The sequence below is a fragment of the Halyomorpha halys genome, unplaced genomic scaffold, assembly GCF_000696795.3.
Source record: "Halyomorpha halys isolate HHAL.00 unplaced genomic scaffold, Hhal_1.1 Scaffold410.1, whole genome shotgun sequence".
Classification (NCBI taxonomy): domain Eukaryota; kingdom Metazoa; phylum Arthropoda; class Insecta; order Hemiptera; family Pentatomidae; genus Halyomorpha; species Halyomorpha halys.
Genome location: NW_027111460.1, coordinates 394,492 through 416,947, shown reverse-complemented (window position 1 = coordinate 416,947; position 22,456 = coordinate 394,492). Strand labels below are relative to the sequence as shown.

Sequence of the window (22,456 nt, the reverse complement as noted above, 5' to 3'; positions counted from 1 at the left end):
ATTGGTACATATGAAATTACTATGTAAATATTTTTGTAAAAATGTTATTAATATATTATGCAATATCCTTTTACAACTTGATTTAATTAATTTTTTCCTTAATAATCATTTATTTATCCGATTTTATTAAGTTTTGCATCAATAAGAATAATTTAAATAAAGGCCAGTTGACGTCAGGCTAGAATTTGATGTTCTGTTGAGCTATCAGTTCAGTCCAGGCAGCAATTTAAGTGTATTTGCCTAAACTCCTTACAGAATAGTAACCACTCCCTGTAAGATATTTATCTACAGCCAAATTGAGAGATAGAAAGGTCTAAAGATATTCACTTTTCAGAGCCTTGCGGAAGGACAGAGATGGCTGAGGAGAGAAGATAGTTTGAAAAACAATTAAGCAACCAGCTGCATAAAAATTTCAATTAGAAACAGACAAAATTCTGAGATTGGATAGGGATCCCAAAACACTTTATAATTTTTATCTATCTTTAGGAATGACCAAGATATGGTTGTAAGAAATCACAAATCTTTTTCGCTTTCGATAAAACAAATTGATGGGTGATATCGTGTTCCAGAGATCATTTTGGATTCATCATCATGAGCTTAGTTCCAAGGAGGAACTCGAAAAAAATTATGAGTGACTGCTCAACTGTATTGAGTTGCTAATACACATATTAAAAGGGATGAGAGATCATAAGTTGAGACTAGAATACATTTCTTTTATTTATTTATTCCTTTTTTCTTTTTTTATGTAGGATTCCCAATAAGTCAGAATAATGGTTTCCACCATGCTCTGAAAATGGTCCCTCTCAACACCTAGTCTCTCCAACAGATTACTTGTTGCAAGAGGGAATAAATAAATTTGTTGGTTCCTTATGAACCAAAGCGTTTTCACCAGAATTAACTTTCGTCAAATTCATCTGTATATTTTGCTTGTAAGTAAGGAGTACATTTTGTATACTCTTTCTCTGCCTGTAACTTATCATTCTGATCAGGATCATTCGGTTCGAATCTTATTGTGGAATGCATAATTAGTGCTTACTTTTCAGTTGAGAACGTCTAAAAACCTCACAGAGCCCTCTTATCCACATAATACACTTCCTGATATCGTGCATATTTTCCCCTCTTCAGCAGTTCACCTATTCTCTTCTTTATATTATTTCTTACATTGACCTAATAAATTACTTATCTACTGGCAATAAAAAAAATGGTGAAGCAGAAAACCTGCAGAGGGTTGACAGCACACTTTCTTTGATTAAGCATAGTGAGAGAAGTTTTTGATATTATTAAGTTTTTGGTCTAGATTGGAGATGAATTTTATGAAAATTAAAGGAATAATGGTATTAGATCTCCTATATACACGAAAACTAACATAGATTAGGGATATTACTGAAATATTACTTAGAGCCATCAGAAATGAGTTTCCATTGTAGCGACCCTGACGCTACCTATGAGAGCCCGTCAGAACTAAGAGTTTCAGCCCCTCATTTCTAGATATTTTAGCAGAATTCATATAGAAGGGAAACATCAAAACAAGATCAGTATTTCGCCGTTTATCTTCAAGTACCATTGGTCGAAAAAGGATATATTCAATTTGAATTATGTATCATACGTAATGCTACCTATTAATTTAATGTTTTTCTGATTTTAGAGGGATGGAAAAAAAATAGAACCCTAGCGGCAACAAATAGGTACATTCAGTATATATATCCAACTATTTGTTTGGTATGATGTGTCATGATGTATGGTCCCTCTCCATTCTATGTAAGCCCCCAACTAGTATGTTACCAATGTGAAACCGCCTTCAGCGGACCCTGTAACTCATCTTATATTGCCATAGGGCAAACAAAGTCAGTATGTAATCTGTATATATACTATGTACTATATTATATATTTGTAACTGTAATTATATATAAATAAAGAGGATTTGAATAAAAAATGGTATGATGTGTCATATTTCACGCTTGTTTCTTACTGGTCACCTTCTCTTTGTTACACGTTTATTCTTCTGTAAGGCTTGGCAGCTGGTACCCAGTCTGGACTTACAAATCCCTACGTATCTTTAGGGATAGCACCCGGTAGAACAAAGTTACCTTCCTGCAAGACCCGGCGGCTGGCACCCAGTCCGGATTTACATTCTTCGCGCTTACAGACTAGTATCCTGTAGAATGAGGTTACCGTCTTTAGAGGACTTACGGCTGGGACCTTCTAAGTCTCATCTTATCTATTCACCTCCTAACCAGCCACCTTACCTATTTGAGCATGCATTATCGAGGCCTTCTGCTATAGAGAATCTCACTTCAGCAATTGGAGTCAGATCTAACACAACCACTTCGACACCATGTTAAGTGTGAAATTATTTGGACATGTATATTTTTGAGAGATATATTTCATGCATCGGGCTCTTGTACTATAATTATTTCAAGAAATGAATCCAAGTGGTTATTTGATTGCGATTATTTCATCAGATAATCATTCAGTGAATAATAATTATTTTTTTAAATAACCCTTCTAATTTATTTGATAAATTCAATATTTAAACAGTTGCCATGGCTAGTTTATAGACACAGGTGTAGCGTTCCTATGCCGGTCTCAGTTATGAAATACGGCGTTCTTATCAGTTAGCCTGATAACACTGCTTTGACAATTAATATGTTTTGAAACAATGATTGTAAAGAATTTTGGTCTGAACCGAAATGTTTTGTAATAAGTACGAATTCATAAAAAAAAAAAAAATTCATGCATAAACTCTATTGTGCATGTCTTGTCTAGTTAATGGTGAAGTATTAGTACGAGAGCCCAAGAGGAGAAAAAAGTCAGTTATTTTACTCCAATTTTTTATTACTTTAATGAAGACTACGTTTAAGTACTAGTCAAAATTTATGAGTCTGCCAAGTATACCTTAAGTTAAGTCAGTAAGATAAGTCTATAAGTAAGATTTTATTTTATAATTTTTTTTACGTTGGAAAAAAAAAATTGAATGTAAACATATTTCAACCCACTTATCTCAGTCTATTCATATTTCTCCAATATTGAATTCATATTATACCACAGCCGAGTTTATATTTTATTCTCTGTTTCCCGTTTTTATGCAGAGTTGAAGTGGCTTTATCCTTCCTACAGTCGTAAGTATTTCCTTGCTTCCTTCATCTTCCAAGTCATCCAATCCCGCCGTCCATCATACATCTCCGAGCTCCTTCAATTCAAATCCTCTATACGTTCCCGCAATACCCCTTCACGGTTTTCAAATTTATACACCAGGGCCCACTGAACCGCAGCTTTCGATTGATCGTTCATTATCCGAGCCTCATCCTTACGGAATTCCATCGCTTCCAGCATCCGTCGTTCAAATACCCTCCCTACCTTTAAATCCCGCCTGTTCAATCATTTCCTATCCATTCAGACCCCTTAAAATTGTAAATTAATATAATTGTAAATATGTATGTAAACTATTATATCATTCTTAATTATTTTTACATAGTTTTCTTTTCTATTTTTTATTTATTATTATTATTTTTTTTTATTGTTCAACTGATAAAAGTGAGAAAGTAACCTATAATTATTTTTTATAATGACTGTTTATATTTCTTTGTATTTTTTGTTTAAGTATTTTTGAGGCTCCTCAGCCCTCATCTATTGATTTCTCAGTATTATGCTAAAGGGACTCGTCCCAGAATAAATAAAGTATTATTATTTTATATAATTATTTGCCAATCAATTTGCTTTTTTTTTTTTGTTGGTAAGATATAAACATTTACGATTATATTATATGAGCATAAGTGGATAGAAAATCGTAAAAGCCAAAACATAATCTCAGTCATAGGCCAATATTGTTTTTGTTTTGTTTTTTTATGAAAAGCTAAGTCAGACCCGCTTTTATTTTCACAAATATAAAATTTAAAAAATAACTTTAAAATTAAATTACAAATATTCATATCTACACATATATCATACCACTTCTTCGAGACTGGCTTTAATGTTGAGATAAAATAAATTGTATTAATTTAAATCTCAAACTTTCTTTATATGTTTATTATATAAATATTTTTAATGTACAACGTTTCGGCCAACTCTACCATCCTCAAAGACAATCTTAAATATAAATTCATACCTCACATCCAACTATTAAAATTTTTCGTACGCTATTCTGCCCGTGTCTGATAGTTTTAGTCAATTTATTAACAGATTCAAATAAATTACAAATTATCTTACAATAGTCTAATTTAAATTAATCTAATATAAGATAATTTGTTGTTAAAAGTTTTAAATTTTAATATAAACGTGACGAAATAGGTTAATTTGACTAAAATTATTAGACCTGGGCAGAATATTCTCCAAAAAATTTTAATAGTTGAATGTGAGTTGTGACTTTGTAGTTGTAATTATCATTTAAAAATTTAATAAATAATGTTTGAGACTTAAATGGATATAATTTATTTTATTTAAAAAATAAATTTTTTATTAAAAGTATTTTTGATAAAACTCCTTCCATTATAAACTCCCTAACCACTCAAACCCCCTAGTTTCTACTCTTGCATCCTCTTCCATTCCTGACAATCCTCCGAGGCACCTGAAAAGAAGATGGCCACGAGACCAGCTAATGTAAAATGTCATTAGAGTGCTACCAATGGGTAGTTTCTCTACACGCTTGTAACACTCCATTTTAACTAAGACCATATTTAGTAAATGTATTATGTAATATACAGTTGTAAATTTCGATAAAGTTATTTAAAAAAAATAAAATTTTGATATAAGTAGTAGAATATCAAATTTTGTATAATTAGTGAGCAACTTACTTTTGATATCGAAAAGTAAATCCCTGATGCAACTCATTAACACACAGACAGTGAGTCATACATTTTCTCTCCCACTGTCCTATTTACAAAAATTCTAATTTACTTTCATTTGAGGTATAAACTTGTGAATTATGACTTAATGAATTTATTTCATATTGTAGTTTTCTATTAGTTTAAGAACATTTACGAATATAAATTTTTAAAAATGGATTTTGAATCGTAATTCAGGAGTAAAAGATGAAAATGGGAAAATTCATTAATATGATTTTAAAAGTATAAAATTATTTTATTTAATAACTTATTTTTTAAATTTATTTAAATATCAAGATGAGACCATAAATTTCATTTGAGTCCCAAGCCTCGTTGGCATCTTTGGCAACGAGCTCGCAGACTAAGGTGATAGTACAAGAGCCAGTAAGAAAAAAAGGCAGTTATTTCACCCTAAAATTTGATTAATTTAATGAAAACTATGTGTAATTACTAGTCTAAACTGATGAGTTTGCCAAGTATAGGTAGGGGAATAAAAAATGGCGGCTGTTTCAAAACCTTAATTTTTCATTCCGAGTTCTATATTTAAAAAAATTACCAAAAACACTATAAAATCTAAAAGAACATTATTTAAAGAAGAGTAAATTTGCTGAAATATTAGCCCTAATAGAGCTATTTACGTCCAATAGTTCTCGAGATATAACTTTTTAAAAAGCAAAACGTTTGAAATCGAAATACTGTAAATCCCTGATTAACTCACAGGTAGTGAGTCATATATTTTCTCTCTCACTATCCCATCTATAGAAACTCTAATTTACTTCCATTTGAGGTATTAACTTGTGAATTATGACTTAATGAATTTATTTCATATTGTAATTTTCTATTAGTATAACAATACTTACGAATATAAATTTAAAAATGGATTTTGAATCGTAATTCAGGAATAAAAGATGAAAACAGAAAATGAATTATGATTATATGATTTTCAAAGTATAAAATTATTTTATTTAATAACTGATTATGATAATTTATTCGCTTTTTTCAATTATAATTTTACCTCATCAGAAAAATGTTTAATAATAATTTTCCTCATCTCCGTTGATAGCTGATACTTTCCTTAGTGTGTTTTATTCGGTGTGAATTCTTATACTATTTTGAAATTCTCTTACATTAGACTCGCCGAAAAACTTTGCGAATTCCGAAAATTCTTTTACAAATGTTAAACCATTATCAGGAACTCTTGCAACAATCAGAATTTAAACAATGATAAGCGATAAAAAGCCTACTTCATTGAGGGAGCCGTTTAGTGTTGCCGAGTGACCTTAGTCGAGTTATCATACATTGTGGCAGCTGAGCGTCGATATTTTGTAAACAATATATCTGAAAAAAATAAGGTAAGTTTATTTTTCGATTTATCGACTCATGAAATTAGTGATCGATTAGTGCTTGAAATCAGTGATTAGTGCTGAAATAGATTAGCTACAGTCTTGACCCAAATCTTTGTGGCTATATCTATAATTTTATGTAACTTTGAATAAAATATAACTTTGACGTGATATCACCTGAAGTAACTTAGAACAGTTTAAGTGCTAAATTATAGAATACAATAGACTAGAAATATATTCTCAAATATTCAATACACAATCAACATATATAGTTACATCAGCGAATAAAAGATAAAAGTCACCAAATCGATACTTTGAATAGTGAATTAGTGTTTTAGTAGGTGAAAATTATTTGCCTTTTATTGTAAAGGAGTCATTTTAGTTCAGAAATCTATTTATACACTATCTAATAACAGATTTCATAAAATAAACTGGCATTTAATTAAATAAAAAAGATAAATAAATTTTGCTAAACCTATTGGTTTTGTTTTAATATATATGGAAGTGGGTAGCTTTGTGGCAAGGCACTGTGATACTAACTCCAAGGACACAGGTTTGAATCCGTCTATGGCAGATAAATATTTTATTTCTAACTGTGAGTCAGCCCTGTGGGTTCGGGAGTCCTATGGGGTCCACCCAGCCTCATAAAGTGGATACCTCAAATCTTTTTCTTTCTTTTTATTCTATCTTTTATTTTTTACTTCCTTCTCAGTTTTTTCTCACATACGGGAGTTATCTACAGAGTACTACCCTATTCTAATACCATGATAGCAGGGGGTCATTTTCATTTCGTGGGACCGCTACAGAAATGAAAGCCGACCCTCATGGCGGGCTCGAACCGGTGCCACTGCAGTCCCCAGGTTGCTAAGACATACGCCACAATTCCCTCAGACACAGACGGGTAACTTTGGGTAAAAATCTGGCTGTCGAGTGTGATTCTGAGCAAATCACCTGCTTGCACAACCGTTGGTCAAGCAAGATAACTTTCTTACTAAGTACTGCACCCCTGAAATTTACAACTTCACATAATGATACATGCAGTAAATTTGATGTAATTTTATTATGAATGGAGTGTAGAGAAACAACCCATTGGTAGCACTCTAATAACGTTTTTAGAAGGTCTCGTGGCCATCTTCTTTTCAGGCCCCTCGGAGGATTGTAAAGAATGGAATAGGAAGCAAGGTTAGAAACTAATGGGCTTTGGATGGTTAGGGAGTTTATTGTGGTAGGAATGATATCTGGTTGGGGCTAGATCGGTTACCAAGGAAACATTAAGTTATATGGGTGGTTTTATTTGTAACAAAGTAAGGAGCATTAAGGGTTTTACGAAGGATTTTGGGTTTTAACGAATTCGATGGTTTAGTGGAGCCCCAAAGCTCCAAACAAACTCCGTATGTCCAGATAAGGCTTATTATAATTATGTGGATCAGTCTTTTGTAACGGATTGGAAGTTTAGACCGTTTGTCTAGTAAGTGTTTTAATTGTCGGAATCGATGTGGAGTTTCCTGTCTTTTCAGTCTTGTGTGAGGATTCCATGTTAGACGTTTGTTCTGGTGCAGCCCAAGGTTGCGGATTTTTTCGATAGAGGTAAGAGCAACTTTAATAAATTATACTGTAGGGCATTCGGTAGGTATACGACGAAGGGAAAACATGATTAGATGGGATTTGTTGGGATCTAAAAAAAAAATATAATCAATAATATAAAGTTGCATTTCCCCACTGTATTATTCCAGGAATGCGTCTGCTCTAAATATGAAATTTTATTTTCGTATAATTTTTTATTTTTGAGGTAGGCTGTTCAGACAATTTTACGAGACTTGGTTATTTTGACTGAGGGGTCCTCAAGACATAAGTTAACGTTGAAAACTTAATTTCAAAATTTCGCACAATCACAATACCTCTCTTTACTATATATTTCATATATAGCTAAATGAAAGTAAAAACGAAATTATTGAAGTAATGTTCGAAGTCATTTAAGAGATTTCTCTTAAATGATTTATGAAGGTTGAAATTATTTTATATGACATTTGTAGGTGGCAGTGGGGGTTCAAAATAAACTTACCAAATCTACCACCTAGTATCAAATAAATATAATTAATAATAGTTATTAAAATATTTAAAGATTAAATATATTTTAAAAAATACTTCAAATAGCAACATAAATAAAATGTATATTAGATTACTAATTAAATATATTTATTGTTTGAGATTGGTTTATATTAACACCAGCTTCAATGATCCAAATTTCTCTCAACTTTTTATTTTAAAAAAATTTCCAACGTTTCAGCCCTTAGGCTATTTTCAAGGACAAAACTTAAAAATAGTTTTCACATTATTACTATATCACCTCCTCCCATAACACCAATATTGTTACTTTAATCACTGAATTATCACAATTCATTTAAATTGTCTTTGATTTGCAAAAAATATTAATATCATAATAGTTTTAAATTAATTTTATAAAAAGTTTATTCACTTACAAACCACACAATCTTAATACAAAACTATCCTTAAAAATTTGTCTTTCTTTTTCTATATCATGGCATTTGTGGCGGTACTGGGGGTTCAAAATGAACTTACCAAAATTATCAGCCAGTATAAAATAAATATAATTGTCAATAAATATTGATATATTTAAAGGTTAAATATATAATAATAATAATAAAAAAAAAAGGACTGCAAGTGATAGCATGAATAAAATGTATTTTGTTAACAAACAACAAATTAATAATATAGCTTCTTGAACAATAGTTAAAAAAGAAAATTTTAAAATAAAATACTTATTAAACCCACTTTTTGCAAACTAGAACAAAAAAAATAAACAAAAAAAAATGAACATTACTTAAAACGCAAATAATAAATATATACAATAATAAAATGATTTTTTAAAAATTAAAATAATTATTACTATTAAAAATTTATCTTTAAAATTGTTTTCTAAACATTTAATTTGCTCTTTAATAAAAGAAAAAAAATAGTTTATTATACTCAGATTCGAACTCAGGATCTCTGACCCACTGGATGCAGATCACCAAGTGATCTTCGAGATCACTTCATTTTGAGATCCTTCGATGTCCTTTTCGTGATATAGAATCCTAGTCTGTGAACTGTAAATTTTGAGCTGGACGAAAAGTATTCGATTGACGTGAGACGAATAATTTTTTTTTTATATATATTCTTGAATTTTTTACACGAATAATCTTTTACTGAAATAAAAATATGACTAAAATTCCGAATACTTTTTTATTCGAATTTTTGAAATATTATTTCAATCGAATAAAAAATTAGCCGAATCAATATTTAATCGAATAACATTTAGATTTTTTTTCCTATTCCGAATTGTAATGTATGAGAGTCTAATATAAAGGGACCCTCGTAAGTTATTTTTATTTATTTACTTATTGACATTTACAACTGTATATAAAATACAAAAACCTAATTTGAAGTAAAATCATAATGATATGATACAGCATGTAGAGAAACTACCCATTGGTAGCACTCCAATGACATTTTACATTAGCAGGTCTCGTGGCCATCTTCTTTTCAGGCGCCTGAGGATTGCCAGGAATGGAAGAGGGAGCAAGATTAGAAACTAGTGGGTTTGAGTGGTTAGGGAGTTTATAATGGAAGGAATGATATCGGGTACGGGCTAGATCGGTTACATAAGGGACATTTAGGTTATGGATGGTTGTATTAGTAACAAAATAAGGAGCATTGAGGATTTTAAGAAGGATGTCAGATTGTAAGGATTGGATACGAGAGGAATTCGAAGGTTTAGTGGAGCCTCAAAGCTCAACTCCTTCCCTCATACGTTAAAAAATCAAAAAAACTTAAATAAGTTGATACACGATTTTAAAATCGATAGCGTTATCATTTTCTGCACCTCCTATAAGAAATAAAGAGGCCTTAATATGCTAGGAATCAGAAAAGTTAAATTAAATCGATGCGTAAGGATGCGATAAAATCAATATTATTTTCATTTTCTGAATCTCTAAAATGTATAAAGGAACCCTCCCATTTTGAATTCCAATAAGTTAAAATAAATCGATACGCGAGTGCGTGGGCTCATAATCGATAGCAGTCTTGTTTTCTGCCCCTAAAGAAACATATAAGGAGATCTTAATATGTTAGAAATCAGAAAAGTTAAAATAAATTGATACGTGATCTTAAAATCGATAGTATTTTTATTTTCTGCTGGTGAGAAAAACTTTATTTAAAAACAGCAAAGATGTGCTGCCTACCCAGCATCATTGGATTTCTAGCTACAAAGCATATTTATTCAAATCTAATCAAACAATTTTTTTTTAATCTTAATATATATAGTCATACCAAGTAAATAATATATAATTATAGTATATGACTTTTTCTCCCAATTGCTTTGATTCTTTTAACTTTTTGTTCTTTTTCATTATTTTTTTATTCTTCTTTCTATATTTTATTAACCTATATGTTTACCTAATTCAGAGTAAATAAAGCAATCAAATACAAAGGCGATTAAGCCCAGTTCTACTCTATGTAAAGTACATATAAGGGGAGACTTAGTTACAAATTGGGAGCTTTTAGTCGTAATACATGTATTATATGCGAGCTTAATTAGTATATTCAATGTTTAAATACAACAAAATAATCAATATCTATACACGTAATATATACAATTTACTATAAAAATAAATACAAAATATATAGCACATAAGTATTTTTCTTATCACACGGAGAGCTACAACGTTCTTGATTTATTCTGTTAATTATAATCTTCTCTATTAAATAGATGCAAAGGTCAAACATCTGTATTTGCATATTTCTTAACAAATGAAAAACATATGAATGGTTACTATGCAAAATTATGCTATTTAACTTGGTAAACATTTAAAATATATGACTGTTATGTACAGGAAATTATATATATTTAAATGCATTTAAATTTGTATTTAAGGAATGATTTTTATATACTCTCCTCTTAAACAAAATTTATAAAAACGACAAAGTTTTTATAAATTCAGTTTCAACTTTTTAAAAAAATTGCCTCCATGTTTTTTAAGAAATCTTTAAGATATGAAATTTTATTTGTTAATTAAGCCAGAACGCCACCTGTTGAAACAATCTTACATGATTATGGCTTTGAATCATTGATTTGTCTATGAATCATTTTGGACTCGATTATTTCTAATATACCAGGCACCTTGGTCTCATTTTAGAATTAAATTTTACATCGAATAAAAATCTCTATATTATATAAAATCGTTTGTAGTAATCATGGTGTAATATTTATTTCACCTTATTTTAAATATAATTTGGAATAAAAAAATGTTTACACTATATTGAAACAATTATACAATCTAAACTACAGAATACATGTAAATTACAATTACACAATATGAGCGCTGAATAGTACATGAAGAAATGGTTGGGGTGTGGTTAGAAAATAATACATATAAGTTGAAAAACGTATTTAAAAGTGCCTACCTTTTGGCTAGAAAATCCAGCCTTCACCAGGGCTAAGAACAAAGAAAAATATAACAACCAATGAATAAAAAAAAGATAACATATTTACAGAATGATTAAAGTAAATAATTGTACAGAATGAAAATTAATAAAAATAAAGTAATGAAAGTGGTGGGAAAAAACGTATATATAGGTAATTAAATATTTGAGTAACATAATATGATTTAAGTTAGACAAAAGAAGTAATTAGAAAATATGACAATAATAATATGTGGTGAACTAATAACGTGAGTAAGGAAAAATAAGAAAAGAATAGAGAAGGAGAAGGGTGTAAATAAAGATAAGAAAAGGAGAATTAAACATAGATTTCACCTACTTATAGGAGATCGGAAATCTAAATGAGCTCAGCGGTGCGTGCGGTAAGGCTATGAGTTAAAAAAAAATACGTTTCAAAGATGACGAACTCTTATTTACTATTTTTTATTCACTAGGGTAGTGCGGTAGCACCGGGGTAAGGCCAGATGCTACTTACTCCAAGCACTCCAGTTCGAATCCTGCTGGGCAGAAAATTGTTTTTTGTAACACTGCAGCAGTAAGTCAAATCCTGTGGGTTCTGGGGTCTACCCAGCCTCATAAATTGGGTAAAAATCTAGCGGTCGAGCGTGATTCTGACCAAATCACCTCCTTGCACAACGGTTGGTCTAGTAACAGACTTCCTTTAGTATTGAACCCCTGACCTTTCATGGGTTGTAGCGGTACATATTTTAATTTAATTATTTATTTAATATATGCGCATTTTCATTTTCTGCATCCTAGAAAACATAAAAAGGGACCCAAATATGTTTGAATTCAAAATAAATTTTTAAAAAATCGATACGCGATCCTAAAATCGATAGCATTTTCATTTTCTGAATCTCCTTAAACACATAAAATAACCCTCACATTTTAGAAATACGAAAAGTTGAAATAAATCGATACGCGAGTGCTTGGGCTTATAATTGTTGCATATTCGTTTTCTGCGTCTTAGGAAACATATAAGGTGACTTTATTATGATAGAAATCAGTAAAGGTTAAATAATTCGATACGCGATCTACGCGATAATATCAAAAATCGTTTCTCTATTTATTTATATCCACCCTGTCAGATGCAAAATTGATAATTTGCAGATTGCCTAACTATTACATTGATTAAATAATTGGATGTTAGCAAGCCCTCCATCCACGTTCTTTTTAGTCTCCTCCTTGCGTTCTTAGGCATGAGAGTACATATTCGAAAGATTGAAGTAGTTTGATGTGAGTCTGTCAAACAGTTCCATAAATTTGTAGAGCATATGTCCAGACAGGTTTTAGTAAGTATGTGTATGTGCTTAATTTTTGTCTTGTTTTTAATTTTGAATTTCGTCTTGAGTAGTTACCTATCAAAAATCTAAAAATAATAAAAACCAACAGACCAATCAAACTAATCTAAAGGGAAAAAACAGTTTTTTGCTTACAAATAGAAACTATTTGTGAGATTCTGTAACCTTCGGTTGATTTTATAAGTTAGTTTCTAAACCTTTTTAAGCCACAGAAGGTTTGAATGAACTAAATTGAACATTTTTTTTTTAATATTTATTTATTGCTATTTACAACTGTACATTATAATACATTTAGTAAATCTGATCTAAGTTAAATTGAAGTGTTACAGGCGTGTAGAGAAACTACCCATTGGTAGCACTCTGATGACATTTTACATTAGCTGGTCTCGTGGCCATCTTCTTTTCAGGCGCCTCGGAGGATTGTCTGGAATGGAAGAGGATGCAAGACTAGAAACTAAGGGGTTTGAGAGTTTATAATGGAAGGAGTGATATCTGGTTCGGGCTAGATCGGTTACATAGGGAACATTAAGGTCTTTATGTATGATTTTATTTGTGACAAAGTAATGAGCATTGAGGATTTTACGAAGGATATTGGATTGTAAGTATTGAATACGAGAGGAATTCGAAGGTTTAGTGGAGCCCCAAAGCTCAACTCCATATGTCCAAATTGGCCTTATTACAGTCATGTAGATCAGTCTTTTGTAATGTGTTGGAAGTTTAGACCGTTTGTCTAGTAAGTGCTGTAATATTCGAAATCTAAGCGCAGTTTCCTGTCTTTTGAGTCTGGTGTGAGGATTCCAGGTTAATCGCTTGTCCAAATGTAGTCCAAGGTAGCGGATCTGTTTGACAGGGGTAAGAGTAACATCGTTAAATGAAACTGTAGGTCAGTCAGTAGGTTTACGACGAAGGGTAAAGTTGATTTGATGGGATTTGTTGGAATTTATCTTAATCCTCCAATTACGACACCAATCTTCGAGGGCTGTGATATGGGATTGGAGATTTTGGGATACAATTAAAAATTGAACATTTAAATGTATATAATCGTATACATTTATTGTATATTTATAATAGTTGTTTTAGGAAAAAAAATTAAAAAGCGTTTATTTTTAATGAAATTAAAATTATACTGGTTTTAAGTAGCTCAGTTATTTTTTTTTCCATGACATAACAACTCATTATTTATTGTAGCATAATTGCTGACATTCCATTTTTAAATTTATTTTATTATTAAGGATTTTTTATCGTAAGTTGAATTAAGGTTATTATATAAGATATTTTAGTCCTGCCTCGGACAAAATCAGTAAATAATAAGTAATTATAAAAAGGACAATACAAAAAATGTCTTTCTTTATTCTCAAAAAAAGATAAAATAACATATATAATCAGTGTTTTAGTGTTAATTTACAGAAGAATTTACTATTCAGTCATAAAGTTGTACCTTGTTCATAACTTTCTATTCTAAACTTTAGTTAATTGTTTATTTTCGGATTTTTAGCCTTGATAAAGACTTCCAATATGGATCAAAACGTAGTTTTCTAACAAATGTTTTCTTTGTTCTATTTTTGATAACTTTTTTTTACCGCCACCTGGGCTATCATATCTTTAACATTATTAAAATGCAATTAACTGATCCGCCATACGTAGAAGAGGCAATAAAAAAGAGAAACAAATTCAAACCTGACGTCAGAGACTGACGTTTTCGGTATATCTGAGAAATAATATACTATGACGTCAATCGGCAATCGAATTAATCAATGAATTAATAAGCAGGGTAAATTCATTCATACCACGGTCTTCGCCAGCAGAACCAAGGCCTGGACGGAATAATACAGTGGGCTTCCTACCTCTTTCTATTTCATGTGTTTTATTTTTGTCAATAATACGGATTTAACGTTTTGGTTTTTAGCGTGCCAGTTACGAAGCGTTTGATAATTCTTTCGTTTCGACCAGGATTATTGAAGATTGTCCTTTTGGAGGGATGTTCCTTAGAGAGAGGTTTACGTTAGATGAAGTAAAGTTATATTTAATTGCTTACACATACAACATCATGCTATTCAAACTGTTCTAAGGCTGACCGTGGGTTCCATGACAGCCTTTTATTTATTTTCATATTACAATTTTTTTAAAAATCACTATCGGTTCTTGATGGGAACCGACTTAAATGCATATATATTTAATTTAGCACTAGATTGCATAGACCCCCTTGCTATGGTATGCTAGGTGTAATGAATCATTGGAGTTCTTCTCCAGCGGTATCGTGTTTATCAATTTACTATGCTATTATAATGAGGTGGCATGCAGGGATTTTTAATTATAAAGTAAAATCTTGGTTGCGTTAATTTATATTTACAATTATATACCATTGAACTAGGATAATCTTATGAGAGAGCATAGTAGACTTATTTCCTTAAAGTTTAATTATGATATTATGAATTGGGAAATACCAGTTGGGATCTTTTATGGTCAGATGTTTCTCTTTCCCTCATCCTGCTCACTCTGTTCTTGATTGAATGCTTTACTCTTTGCTCGTATCTCCTCTCCTGTCCCCCGCATTCTTCTTCAGGATGTGTCCTTCCGATCCTTCCCTTTTCACATTGGTCAATCTCAGCTCCCCCCCCTTACTTAGAGTCCGTGAGGAGGGGAGGGGAGGGTAGGCTTGGGTCGGCTCCTTCTCTAGATGGATGTTTAATATATATATATATATATATATATATATATTATTCCCTAGGTCATTGCAGGTATCTGCCGTTTATTTAGGGCTTCGTCAGGGCTGTCTGATTGAAAGAGTTAGGACGACTGTTGTCAGAGAGGTCTTCAGTCGTCCTCTCTGTTTCAATCTGACAGTCGTGACAAAGCTCTGAAGAGTGGAGCGAAACGTTGGTTAACAATAAATAGTTTTCTTTTACTATTTTAGTACCTTTACTAACCGCCACCTAAACTACAAATACTTATTACTACCTAACTACTTCCTACAAATAACAAATAATATTCATACGTTTCTGTACGTCAATTAAACAATAATATTTTTGTTAAATGATTCTACAGCTAATATTGTATAAATTTAAGAGTTTTGTTGTCACTGCTCTTGTAGTTAAAAAAATCGAATGTTGATAATTTAATTTATAGATAAATTATTTAGTAATTAAAAGACATCAAAAGATGATAATTAATGCTGGTTATGATAGTTCAAGATAACTCATGATAATGGATTTGATAATTTATAATTGATGATGATGAAAATTTTTGATAAGAATAATTTATGATATTTATTTAATGATAATTTATAAGAGAGCATGTACTCTACATTGTTAATAAATGAATTTTTTTTTTTTATTCATTTAACTTTTCAATTGGACTCAAAATATGTAGACATCCTTTAAAAAAATTGATATCAAACTTTTAATTGTATTGATTTAATCTCTGTCATAGTTTTTAGAAAGGTCTTTTTAATATTATTCCTCGTTGTAAAACATTTCTTCATATTTTTCAGTGCATTTTTAATGATTTTTTTTAAAGCTATATCTAGGGAACTATCGAACATAATAGCTCTATTAGGGCTCATATTTTAGAAAATTTACTCTACATTATGGGTATTCATGATCTTTAGTTTAACATGTTGAAGAGTGTTAAATGGAGAAATATTTCCTTCTTTTAGCACCTTAAAACGGTATATGTAACATATATCATGGTTGAGAGTCTGTTACTAGGTATGTTAAATAGGGAATGACGTCACGCAATAGACCAGCTGAGTAAGTCACAGTTTTGTTTGTTGTGTTTGATTACTTGCTAGTATTTTGTGCTTTGATTGTGTTAGTATTATTTTGGATGTTTTTAAAACTAATAAAGCAATGAATGACAATAATAATAATGTAATGACAGTTGTCAATTAGGTTATGTTGATTCTCTTCCTCTTAAGTCAGAAGATCAACAAGACACTCAGTAGCCAAACCTTTACACAACTTCCACTTTTCACTCACTTCAGGCATGTTGTAATAAATTACTTTAATCAAAACTTAGAAGTAAACAATAATATGAGGTTTTGAAAGGAAAGGTTATAAAGCTAGTTGCTCAGAAAATTCGCTAGAAGGTCTTATGCAGTTAACCTTCAACATGACTTGAAATTGGGCTGCTGTCAATCCTATATTTATAACATTTAACATGGTAATACATTTTACATTTAACACAACATCTTGAATGCCCCTTATATATGTAACATATATCATGGTTGAGAGTATGTTTCTAGGTATGTTAAATGGAGAATAATGTCACACAACAGATCAGCTGAGCTATTCAACATTTTGTTTGTTGTCGTGCTAGGTTACTTACTCGCAGTTTTTGTTAGTATTGTTTGTTTTTGTATGTTTTTTGTGACTAATAAAGCAATGGATAGAGATAATAATAATAATGTAATAACACTTGTCAATTAGTTCATCTTGATTCTCTTCCTCACAAGTTAGAAGATCAATAAGACACTCGGAAGACAAACTTTCACTTTTCACTTAATTTAGACATGTTATAATAAATAACTGTAATCAAAACTTAGGAGTGAACGATATCATCAAGTTTTAGAAGAAAAGGTTATAAAACAAGTTGCTCGGAAATTCCGCTAGGAGTTCTTATGTATTTAACGTTTAACATGACTTCAAATAGGGCTGCTCACAATCCTATACTTATAACATTTAACATTAAACGCAACATCATGAATACCCCTACTGAATGATGTTCTCTTAAATTTTCTAGTGTTGTTGTTAGTTTTAATGATATATATGTCCAAATGAAAAATATTTTTTTTAACGTTTCGAAATAGCCGCCATTTTGTATTCCCCCTACCAATACTTGACAGTCTCATCAATGTTGACTATTCATTATAAATAATTTTCATCAAAGTAATCCAAAATTGGGGTGAAATAAGAACCTTTTTTCTCCTCTTGGGCTCTTGTAGTATAAAAAAAATTGGCCAACTTGTCCCAACCCTCTTAAATATAATTCCATGCCCTACGTTTTAGCCGATATTGCCTTCATCAATTACAATCTTAATTTTAGTTTTACTAACACCTGTTGAACAGATTCGATACTTAGGACTCCATCTTGACAAGAGACTTACTTGGAATCCACACACAAGACTCAAACGACAAGAAACTGCTCGTAGATTCCGATTGCTACAACACTTACTTGACAAACGCTCTAAACTTCCCATTCATTACAAAAAATTAGTATACACTGCAATAATCAGACCAATTTGGACATATGGAATTGAGCTCTGGGGCTCCACCAACCATCAAATTCTTCCCGCATCCAACCGTTACAATCCAAAATCCTACGTAAAATCCTTGATGCTCCTTATTACGTCACAAATAAACTCATTCATAAAGACCTTAACATCCCATTCGTTGCAGATTTGACCCAAAACAGATATGCGTCTTTTTATTCCAAACTCCTTAACCATCCTAACCCATTAATTCTTAATTTTTCATCCTTAACAATCCCTGATAATTCTCCGAGGCGTCTGAAAAGAAGATGGCCACGGGACCTTCTAGTTTAAATTAATGTTTGAAGTACCACCAATGGGTGGTTCCTTCCCAAGATTTTCAAGTGTATATTAAACATACTACATATTTACTTATTGTATTATTTTGTACAGTTGTAAATTACAATAAATAAGTAATAAAAAAAAAAAATAAAAAAAATTTAGTTTTACAGCCTCTCATTGATTTATTAAATAAATAAGTCAATTTAACAGTTTAAAAAAAAAGTTTGTCACCATAGCATTTATTAATGATACTTATCTTCCACATTTTTTTCTACTATCGTTAAGTAATCATATCACTAGTCTGTTTTTCTTCTAAGCCCAATGGATGCGTGGCGATGAAATCATGATGAAAACGGGTTGAAGGTAGCCTCTTTTTCAGCATTCTGGTTATGTATTTTAAGAGGGGGCTGAGGAAATTTGATTACTTGGGAAGGTGTAGTCTTTTGTTTCAGTCTGTTTAGTTACTTATATTCAGTCGAGCCTCAGTGTTTGTTTGTGTCTGCCACCTTTATTGCCGTCCTGTCCGTGAGTATCCTAAATCATGGATTCGTACTGTAGTGAAGGCTGTCAAATAAATATATGTCACTTCGATATAAATTCTGTCACTGTGTCGGTAGTTCCAATGTCGTATATATGTGGTTCATCTTTGCTCTTTGAAGTGAAGTATGTCTCACGATACGTCTGAGTATTTTGCTTCTCTTGGCTGTTGAGGGTGCTATGTTGGTCAGCATAGGTGCAACGTAGAGCAGGGCTGGCCTCATCACACTTTAATTTGAGGCTGAGAGAAATATTAGGAGAAGTTAGCTGGTGATTAAGCCTGTAAGACTTGGTCATGACCTGCTTGATCTTCATATTACAGTGGCGAGCTTGTGTCAGGTGTCTATTCAAGGTGATACCCATACTATGCTGCCTACTGGTCTATTCTTGTACCCTGCCACTTAAAGAGAGGAAGCTTGTTCTTCAGGTAGGAGAAAATAATACAATCGGTCTTCTTGGGATTAACTGTAATATTCAGCTCTTCCAGTTTATTACAGTGAAGTCTCAGTTATAGGAATACGAGGGGGTACCAAAAGTTCTTCGTATAAGTGAATATTTCGTGTAAGTGAATACGCAATACATATTATGTATGTATATTTTTGAGAATTTTTTCTCTTAATTAGTAGGTATATATACGTATTTTGTATACAGTTGAAAGAAAAACAAAGTAAAGTGAAAAAAAAATTTATTGTTTAAAAATTTATTTGATCTTTAATTCGAATTTTTTAATTTTTGACAAAAAAATTGTGTTATGTTTGTTTCATGTTTCTTTTGGCTGAATACATCATTCTTTCGCATATATAATACATTTTACAACTTCAAATGCTTCAAGAGCTTCTGCAAACATGGAAGAGGCAAAGGATCTTCGTCATCTGAATCGGAATCGTCCGAGCTTATTATTACACCTTAGCGAATAGAATATAAACATAAAGAATCATTGGGACCGGATGTTATTCGCGGAAAAAAGTTGTTTACTGTTTCGTTTTTCACGGTATTTTTCGTCCTTTGTCTTGCCACGGAAGAAAAAAAAATCGTAGAACTGAATAAAATTTATTAATATGTGCATAAAGCGGGTCCAAACTTTCCTTCGTATAACTAAGTTCCGTATAAATGGATAATAACATACACATAATTCAGGGGTTTTTGCAGGGGACTGAGAAATTCTTCGCATAACTGAATGTTTCGTATAAGTGAGTTTCGTATAAGTGAGACTTCACTGTATTTATTTCCGTACAAGCCGTCTTCGCCTGCCGTAGAGCTGTCTCAGCATTCATTGAACTACTGTAGATGGCTATACCGTCGACACAAGCACCTCCAGTAGCCTTGTCGTACTTGGCTCCAACAGTTTCAGCCGTATACAAGTTTGTCTAAGAGCACCATTTCACCAGTAAACGGTTGTCCGACTCCTTCATCCTGCGTAACACTTGTGCGACCATTTTTGATTTTTTCAATCCGTTTGTAGACACTCCGTTATGGCTAAACATTGTTCCCGTACTGGGGAACGGTCGAAAGTCTTCGAGGAATTTCGGCCCCTGATAAGACTTCCGACCATAAAAACGGATCATTGAACGTTGCTTTCCTGTGGTGCAAATAGAAAGAGGATCAGCCATGCTAAACAGCACGACAACGATAACGAAACTAACCCAGCAGCTTGAAACTTGCATAGACAGAACAACAAATAAACAAAGCATGCGTCATCAATGTCAACGCAAAACGACAGTGCTACCAACATAAACAAGAATATAACTTAATTCCGGATAAATATTGACTTACCCTCGTTCATTCTTTTATTTTTTTTCTAAAGGAAAAATTCCGCGAGACCTTCGGAGAGAGAGAGTTCACCGTGAGAGGCCTCTGGTTTGGATCTCGTGGAACAATACCAGATAGAACAAGGAGCTTCTTAGAAGGCCTAGGTGTTAGCATTGGGGATATTGCGATCTTGGCGGAAAATATTATTTTGGATTCCATGGGGATCATATACCATCACCTGCATGGGAATTAGCTTGGAGATCATTCTTTGTTTTATTTATTTATTTTAATATGTTGACCTCTCTATTTGTGTGTTTTAACGTTAATTTATTTTATTTTATTATTACTATTGTTTTTTTTTGTTTCTTTTTGTTTTTTTTTAAAACTTATTTATCCATTCAAGTGTTTCCTGTAACCGGCTTTTTATTATATTTTCCTTTGAATCTATGTGTTAGTCTTATTCTCGTAAAATGTATCTATTTGTTTGTTTTTGGTAAAGTGATCTACTGCTGTGACTATGAATGATGGTCTGATCTCAAATTGCCGTCTTAATAGTGAATTTGTTTAGCGGGTCACTGGAGAGGATCTAGAAGGGTGAATAAGGGAGTGCGAATTTGTTGATCGGGTGAATTAAAAAATTGTGAAATGGTGAAATTGGAGGAGCTGAAATGAGAAAGAAAAATAGGAATGAATTGAAACATTTGTGTTTGGTGTATTTACCGAAATTGATTGTAAAAGGAAACTGTAGGGAAAAATAATTGTTTATTATATCTTATTATTATATTTCTTTATATCTGATAATACCATGTATGTGTAATTTATATATGTCTGATTACGGATTAATAAGTATACTGTGTGAGATAGCAACCTGATGTATTTAGGCAGCATAGATAAATAAAGTATTTCTCTCTCTCTCTCTATTTATTGCTATTTACAACTGTATTAAAAATGTATAAAAGTAAATTTAATGTGAGTTATACATTGGCATGATGGACCTGGACATGATTAGTTAAACAGACCTGTGGAGAATCTACCCATTGATAAAACTCCAATAACATTCCTAGAAGCGAAGATCTCGAAGCCATCTTCTTCTCAGACGTCTTAGAGGATTGTAATGAAGGAGAAGTCAGGTTAGAAACAAGTGGGTTTGTGTGGTTAGGAAGTTTATTATGGAAGGATTGGAATCTGGTTCTGCCCAAATTTGCAACATTTGGAATATTGAGGTCTTGTTCTGTGACAAAGTAAAGAGCATTAAAGATTTTAGGAAAGGTTTTGGATTGTAAGGATTGAATAGGAGAGGAATTCGTTGGTTTAATAGAGCCCCAAAGCTCAACTCCGTAAGTCTCACTTACATTAAAATGATGTTATGCTTATGGTCATGGGCGTAACCAGCGGGGGGCAGCCGTCCTCCCCCTCCCTAGAAGTGATAAAATTATTAATTCAATAAAAAAAAAAATTTTTCAACTGATAAAGTGCAACGGTAATTATATTTTATTACTTAGTAATTATAATTATGTATATAATTTTGGATTTAGACCATTCTACGTGGTAAAATGTCACAACCTGATTGACTATGGCTTGTCCCCCCTAGTTTTGATCCTGGGTATACCCTGGTCATGAATACTAAATAATTAAGGATGTGAATAATAATAATATATTAATTCATTAATTAATTAA

General features: G+C 31.8%; 1 protein-coding gene across 1 annotated transcript in view; it reads left to right on the top strand.

Annotated features, from left to right (window-relative positions):
- The first annotated feature begins 6,035 nt into the window (after positions 1-6,035).
- LOC106682387 (multidrug resistance-associated protein 1) overlaps positions 6,036-22,456 on the top strand; it is a 73,123-nt gene continuing 56,702 nt past the window's right edge. The window contains exon 1 of the mRNA XM_014423201.3: positions 6,036-6,172. The gene's annotated coding sequence lies outside the window, so the exon portion shown is untranslated. The remainder of the gene's footprint in view (positions 6,173-22,456) is intronic.